Below are 8407 nucleotides of genomic sequence, written 5' to 3'. Positions count from 1 at the left end.
CCTAAATTCCCAAGCCTAGGATCACATCCCAAGTCCAAATGTAAACCAAGATCTACCACTTGTACAGAAGTATGAAAAAACAAGGCCACAATGTACTTCTACTTTGACTGTCTTTATTGCCTGTTAGTCACTAGAAAAATATTTAACTATACAAATAGTATATAACTATACAAACTTCAAGTATAATTATTTCCACATTAAGTATTTCCACAGGCTTATTAATCATATACACTCACCTAAAGGATTATTAGGAACACCATACTAATACTGTGTTTGACCCTCTTTCTCCTTCAGAGATGCCTTAATTCTGAGTGGCATTGATTCAACAAGGTGCTGAAAGCATTCTTTAGAAATGTTGGCCATATTGATAGGATAGCATCTTGCAGTTGATGGAGATTTGTGGGATGAAGCTCCCGTTCCACCACATCCCAAAGATGCTCTATTGGGTTGAGATCTGGTGACTGTGGCGGCCATTTTAGTACAGTCAACTCATTGACATGTTCAAGAAACCAGTTTGAAATGATCCATGGTGCATTATCCTGCTGGAAGTAGCCATCAGAGGATGGGGACATGGTGGCCATAAAGGGATGGACATGGTCAGAAACAATGCTCAGGTAGGCCGTGGCATTTAAACGATGCCCAATTGGCACTAAGGGGCCTAAAGTGTGCCAAGAAAACATCCCCACACCATTACACCACCACCACCAGCCTGCACAGTGGGAACAAGGCATGATGGATCCATGTTCTCATTCTGTTTGAGCCCGTTCTCATCCATTGGCATCATATAGCTGACGCCATATGACATTTCGTCGAAATACTACGCACATGGCACCCTTTAGTGTCAATATGAGAAATGCTTTGCTGCATACCTCGGTTGTAACGAGTGGTTATTTCAGTCAAAGTTGGTCTTCTATCAGCTTGAATCAGTCGGCCCATTCTCCTCTGACCTCTCGCATCAACAAGGCATTTTGGCCCACAGGACTGACCCATACTGGATGTTTTTCCCTTTTCACTCCATTCTTTGTAAACCCTAGAAATGGTTGTGTGTGAAAATCCCAGTAACTGAGCAGATTGTGAAATACTCAGACACCAACAACCATGCCACGCTCAAAACTGCTTAAATCACCTTTCTTTCCCATTCTGACATTCAGTTTGGAGTTCAGGAGATTATCTTGACCAGGACCACAGCCCTAAATGCACTGAAGCAACTGCCATGTGATTGGCTGATTAGATAATTGCATTAATGAGAAATTGAACAGGTGTTCCTAATAATACTTTAGGTGAGTATATATCTTAGCATTCTACAGAAACCTCCTCTCCCCCACACACTTGTGCCACCCACTTTTTAAAACAAAATTTCACCACTGGTTGGAGATGTGTGTTCGGTTGCTTCAAATTTTATTCCATTTTTAATTCCCAACTGCACATTGACTAGAAATGAAATGGCTAGAATTTATTCACACCTCTACTCTACTTGCAGTCTGTTAGGTAAACTAAACGCTATTGGCTATTTGAAAAGGGGAGGAGCCATTCAATATGTCCCGCCTTAAGTCAGCATAATTACGTCAACACATCGTACAGCTACAGCTACGCGTTCCAAGGCACTTCATGAATTTTTAACACTGTCATGTTAATTTTGTTACCATACATTTTTATTGTGTGTGTATATATATATATATATATATATATAAGCTGGTTTCCCACAAAAGCAGTTTATTCCGTGGAGGGAAGTCTCTCCTCTATTAACATTCATTCAAAAAATGGTCTCTGGTCTCCTTTCCTGCGTACTGCAGCAGTACACATTTTTTGCCAACCTTGGAGACTTGCCTGACTTATCACACACAGGAACTATGAACATGAACACGGAACGTCAAAATAAGAGTCTCCGAGAGAAACAGAACATGACATTCAGGATATTTATATATAATTACAAGATGTTATCATAAACTGGCTTGAAATATGTTTGAACTAAACAAAAAATTAGCAGGGGATGAAAAAAACATAAAACAAATGCCGTACTGTAGTGTTCCTAGTATTCCTATCTCAGATGAATAATTGTGAGCAGTTTTGATGAAAGAAATATGAAAAATAATACATGCTTAAGATTCTTGTCTCATTAATACAGTAGTTTGGGAGGATAAAGTATTGCAGGGTTGCAAAGCATCATGGATCAGTAGTTTGCTCTTGCTGTGCCCTCTCCTCTGGTCTCACTGTGGGCACTTCTCCATTTTAAAAATAGGGTCTCTACCAAACCAAGAAAATGCTAAATACCAAACCATGTCCTCTATTTTCATTTTCAAATACCTTTGCTTCAGGCAGATTATTTGACATTATGCAATAGATAAAACTAAAGGCATTTATGGCATTTATAATTATATATTATTTGCTGTCCAATTTACTTGAATGTGCACTGTTTTTGAGTAGAAGTAAAAAAAGATTGCTAATTTCAATGATACTTTTCAATACTTGAATTTTATTTATCTGTAACAATATGTTGTATAATTACAGTTTTGCACAATAAATGTTCTCAAAACTACACAACGTTTCTTTAAAAAAAATACATTTAGCAGTTTAGCTCTCCTTAGTAACCGTCTATGTAACCTGTTCTGAAATGTTTCTATTATAATTTATATACCGTGATATATATCTATATCGTTATCGCAAGAGGCTGCAATGTACTGTATATGGCAATATGGATTTTAGGCCATATCGCCCATCCCTACCCAGGGGTTCCCTTAGAACAAGTGTCCAGGCATGTTGTTGTGCACAAGAGACGCAGCCTTGGGCTCCTGGACTGGACCTCGACTGCATTGGCATATCAACGGCCTCGAGTTGTTAGCGGTATTGCTGACTCCACGGAGGTTTCGGCCATTGATCTAGGACAAGTAGCCTACATGTTGGTCTGGACTATATAAACTACCAAGTTTGTTTACGCTCATGTTGCATGCTGTAACTCACCCGCCATCTTGACGGAGCACAGGTAGCCTTGTTCGCTTCCCAGCACAGATGCGCTAGTACAAATTTGGCCCCAGGGCCTACGCAAATATGCACCCATGTTCAGACCTCTGGCCCCTGGACTGGTCTTTCACCAGCGGTCAGATGGAGACACTATCACTTAAGCTAGAATGCCCTCTACGAGGAGGCTGTATGCTTTGAAGTGGCATCTGTTCAGAAATTGTTGTTGTTCCTGAGGTGAAGACCCACAGAGATGCACCAGTGGGTCGGTGCTTTCCTTCCAGAAGAAGAGGTTGGAGGGACAGCTGTCCCTCTCCACCTTAAAAGTGGATGTGGCCGCCATAGCTGCACGTCATGATGCAGTGGACAGTCAGTTCTTAGGGAAACATGACCTCTGATCATCAGGTTCCTCACCCCTGCTGAAAAATCCAGCTAAAACCAGCCTAGGCTGGTTGGCTGGTCTTAGCTGGTTTAAGCTGGAAGTAGCTGGTTTTAGTTGGTCACCCAGCCTGGCTTAGCTGGTCAAGCTGGTCTCCCAGCCTGACTTAGCTGGTCAAGCCAGTGTTGTAGTACTCGAGACTCGGACTCGTCTCGGACTCGGTCTCGAGACCATATTTTAATGGTCTTGGTCTTGTCATGGACTCGTGTCCATTTGGACTCGGAATTGACTCGTACTCGAACATTTGTTTTTTTAGGACTCGGAATTATTCCCGAGTCCACTCGAGTTCAATTCAAAATACTCGGACTCGACTCTCTCTGGTCTCGGTGTCGACTCGGACTCGAGTGAGGTGGTCTCGACTACAACACTGGGTCAAGCTGGTCTCCCAGCCTGGCTTAGCTGGTCAAGCAGGTCCCCCAGCCTGACCAGCTAAGACCAGTCTGACCAGCTAAAACCAACTTGACCAGCTAAGACCAGCCTGACCAGCTGAAAAAGTGTTCAAAACCCCTCTAAAACCAGCCTAATAAACCAACTATAACCAGGCTGGGAGACCAGCCAAAACCAGCCAACCAGCCTTGGCTGGTTTTAGCTGGATTTTTCAGCAGGGACAGCTGCCAGGAAGTTAAACCCTCCAGCAGTGCCTTTTTCCCTCTTGGGACCTCTCTGTAGTCTTGCTTTGCCTACATAGAGCTCCTTTTGAGCCCCTGGAGTCAGTTAAGTTGAGTGTCTTTTCTTTGAAGATTGCCTTCAAGCATGGTCTTGAAGATGGCCCTCCTGACCACGCTCTGTATTTTGGGACTGATGTGTGAATGGTTTCTTATAGGTAAAGTGACAAAACGCCATTGCTTGTGAAAACAGCACATTTGTGTATTTACCATAAAAGTCAGTCTGGTCATTTTACAGTAATTTACCAGGATAACGTATAAAGGCGCTATAAAAGTAGAAGGGGACTGAAGGCTTTCAATTTCTAAACAAAACAAAAAAAGCTCTTTGAAGTATGAAGGGCTATGATAGCTTTTTGTGAGAAACATGCTAAAACACTTTAAAGGGGTGATGAACTGAGAAATCTAAATTTCCTTGAGCTTATGACATCTAAGAGTTCATCATATTATAAGAATATCAGAACTGAAAACGTCCTTGTTAGTCCAATAAAAGCTTTTATTGACACCAGCCTCAGCAAACGACTCGTTTTTCAAAGTGGGGAACTATGACGTCGAAGAGGATAAAACCCCACCCCCGCAGAAGAAGATCAACGCCCACTTCAACATGGCAGGTTTAGCCCCACCCACCGATTCGCGCATTACACGCATAGCTAAATAACATAGATGCCTACCTCGTGATGACAAACCGGATCGATCTAACGAGCGATACAGAATATTGTGCAGTGCCTGGTTGTGGAAGAAGACAGTCGCTGCATAAGCTCTGGACTCCAATAGGACTGCTTGGATAAACTTTATTTTTAATGACGTTCCAGCTGATGAGGGTAAAACATCGTCCGTCTGTTCGCTTCATTTCACTGAGGATTGTAAACAAGACTGGATTTGCAGACCGATAAAGAGTAAAGAACAGTGCTGTGTCGTCTATATTGGATCTGACAGGAATGGTGCAACACACGGACTCTGGGTCGAACATGTATGGGCCAATCACTCCGGTTGCCATTTTACAACATTGGACGTTTTCAAAACAATTTCCCCCAAGAGCATCGACGGGTGAGTCGAAACTCATTATAATATGCAAAACTGTTCTCCACTCACAGCAGTGGGCGTTTACTTCTAAGTCTTCAGAGCGAGACGCTCATAAAAACCCAGCGTTTTTTAGCTAGGCTCCAAACTAGGGTAGAAAATAGCAAAAACCAGACAACAATATAATACAATTTTAAAAAGCCAGTTCATGACTCATGAACAGTCCTTTAACACTCGAGTGCCAGAATTAAAAAGCAATCAACACTTTAGGGCATCATGTAATATTAATGCCACTTAAATTCTGCCTAACACTGTGAAGGCATTATGTATTTTAAAAAAGCAAGTCCAACATAAATACTGCCTGATGCAGTAAGGCATAGACAAGTAACACTTTGCCAGCACTGCCAAGGTGGAAAATCTTGCTTCATTTTTTTCCCACCATTTCAGCATGATTTTCATCCTTTAGGATAGCCTGCTCACCAAAGTACATGACTATCCCATTCCTCACTGCTTCACTGTGAGAATATTGATCAGTGTCTTCACCATTACTGTGCTCATCTGAATCCGAACCGAACAAAGTGTCGAGCAGAGACACTGGCCCCCTCTCTGAAAGTGTTGTCTCTGCACTGGCTGTGTCATACTGTTCCCCACCTTGATTTTGAAGTGTTTGCACTCTCTCTTCCAGTGCAAGAGCTTGAACTTTGAGGTGAACTTTTAAACTGACCTCTGCTGGCAGGATCTGGGTCAAGGGCTGCTGCAATAATTCAATTCAAATTTATTTGTATAGCGTTTTTCACAATACATTTTGTTTCAAAGCAGCTTTTTCAGAAATGTACATAGAAAAATACAGTTAGTCAATGATGTATTAATTTAGGGCATAACATATCGCCAGCGTTGAGTCGTCTCTTCACAGGCGTCGAGTCGTCAATAATACATGCATTTTCTTTATCATCTCTGAATTTATTTTCCTGCTCTCAACTTGATGTCATCTCCTGTGCAGCAACATCTTGAAAAGTCTTGACAGCTGCGGTCTCAAATGATGTGCTCTGTATGGACTTCTGTTGGCCCTTCACGGCTGACTATACGTCATGCGTTGTGGTCGTGTCTAGGCACAGGTCCTCCATCTGATCGGGATTCTGATTGGGTATAAGGTTTGTAATTCATTAAAACAATAGTTGAACTCCATAACCTTATTATTGCTTATTTGACATATTTACCAGCATTTCTCTAAGAGCATTCTGGGTTGAGTGAGTGGCCCTGAGCGGACTGAGTGAAATATTACTGCTCTCATGTGAACTATTTATGTAAGTAGTTCCATGATCTCACTCACAAATCATTAGGAGGATAAGATTGTCACTTACTGGATTGTATAAGATGTCAAGTACATATAGATACACAGTTTCTCATACATAAGCACATGTGAATCTGCAAAAAAACACTCCTAACATTCATAGACTTTGAAAGATACAGTACATGCATCCTCACACACACACACACACATCCCACACATGAGAAGGAAGTTTAGGACAGGTCATCACTGGAGGCACAGTGAATCAGAGCTGTGATGTAGTGAGATGCTTTCTCTTCTTGTCTGTCAGTGTGTTTTACATCTTCGCTCACTGATGGGGGGATGACAGTGCTCGAACCACCCATCCTCCATCCCTGCTGACGTCAGCCCTCAACTGAGTCAGGGAACAAACCGTCTCTCCACATGGACGAAAACTAAACACATATGGAAATGAAATATTCTAGAACAATTTGTATTGGTTTTGCTCTTATTGTTAATTATGTTTTGAAATTACTTATGTTTCTACCTTAAATCAGTCCCTCCAGAAAAACGCGATTATGCGATCGCTGAATTCAATGCAAAATCAGCCAAAGTCCTCATATTTATGCGGGGGCCGCATTTTGTCAAATACGCCGCACTTTCGCCTCATAAATTGCCGATTTCCGTGCAAAATATGCGGGGTTTGCATAATTTCATAATCCTCGCATTTTCGTTGCAAAAAAAGTCACATGTATCTTAGCAGAAAGTTGAAAAATGTTGCGTTTGCTTCACACGAGAGCAGCCATTTCCCCCTGTTTCCATGGGAACGTTATGAAGTGACGCGATTACGCGACGCCAGACAGACTCACGGAGGCGATCGTCATCTCACAAATCGAACTCGTAAAACTGTCTGTCACACGTTCTACCGTCACATCGTTACTTAATAAACAACATAAGATAAAAGAAGTAGCATCAAACAGAAATTACCCGCACACATGGGGCGTTTAAGGCGCACATATGACACTGCAGACAGTTCAACAGGAGCGCGCCGCTCTTAAAGGGGCCACACCTTATTTACACTCTTACAGTCTGAAATAAAACAAGATGAGAAATTAAATATTCCCAGCACTTTCTATGATGTAGTATGCTTGCTTATCAAAGGAAGTAATAAGACTCTTACATTGGCCGAGTGAGAACAGGGTGTTGGGGGAATCACTTTATTTCTCTTTTTCATCAAACCGCAATTTTTGCAAGTTCCCTCAATTTTTGCAAATTCCTGCAATTTCATCGCATAAAATTGCATAAATATCCCGCATATTCCATCGCATTTTTAAAGAAAACAGGCGACGTAATCAATCAATTTTTGCCCGCAACAATCACAAAAAAACTCCGCGTTTTTCTGGAAGGACTGAATACTATAATGGTAAATGTTATATATAAATCGCTAATTTTTTCACAAATTTTTGGAAATTACCACCACAATATCAGTCATTTTGATCGCAAAAATCACACAAAAAAATCGTGAAATCCTGGAGGGACTGTTAAATGTATACATTGTTTAAATGAATACATTATTAGCTAACTGTGTGTTTCATATTTACATTTCTGAAATACATAACTTAGACAGTTATGTCTGATAACAGATCACTCTAAATTGTAATGTAGACATGCATTTTTTGTAAAGCTGCTTTGAACAATATGTATTGTGAAAAGCGCTATACAAATAAATGTGAATTGAAACCTATTTTGTGTCTATTATGTACTAATAGATATGAGCTCTTGAACGTTTAGTTTAAGTATATGATGTGAAATTAGAAATCTAAGCTCTCTTATGTCATGCATCCAGCAACTCTTTCAGTATCCCTCCTCTACCTCACCTCCACCTTCACGTCTAATTTTATTACATTTGTTCAAGTCCAGGTCTTCACTTTGAACTTGTGTCGACTCAAGTCTCAAGCTTGAGACCTCCATGAGGAGCACAATATGGACAGTGAGCAAAATATGTGTACAGTATTTATTTATTTATTTTTTTTTACATTTATTCAATTTCTGTAGTATTTCTTA

This window comes from Pimephales promelas, chromosome 20, assembly GCF_988280905.1.
Source record: "Pimephales promelas chromosome 20, fPimPro1.hap1.1, whole genome shotgun sequence".
Lineage (NCBI taxonomy): Eukaryota > Metazoa > Chordata > Actinopteri > Cypriniformes > Leuciscidae > Pimephales > Pimephales promelas.
The sequence above is the reverse complement of the archived record's forward strand: the minus strand, read 5'-3'. Positions refer to the sequence as shown.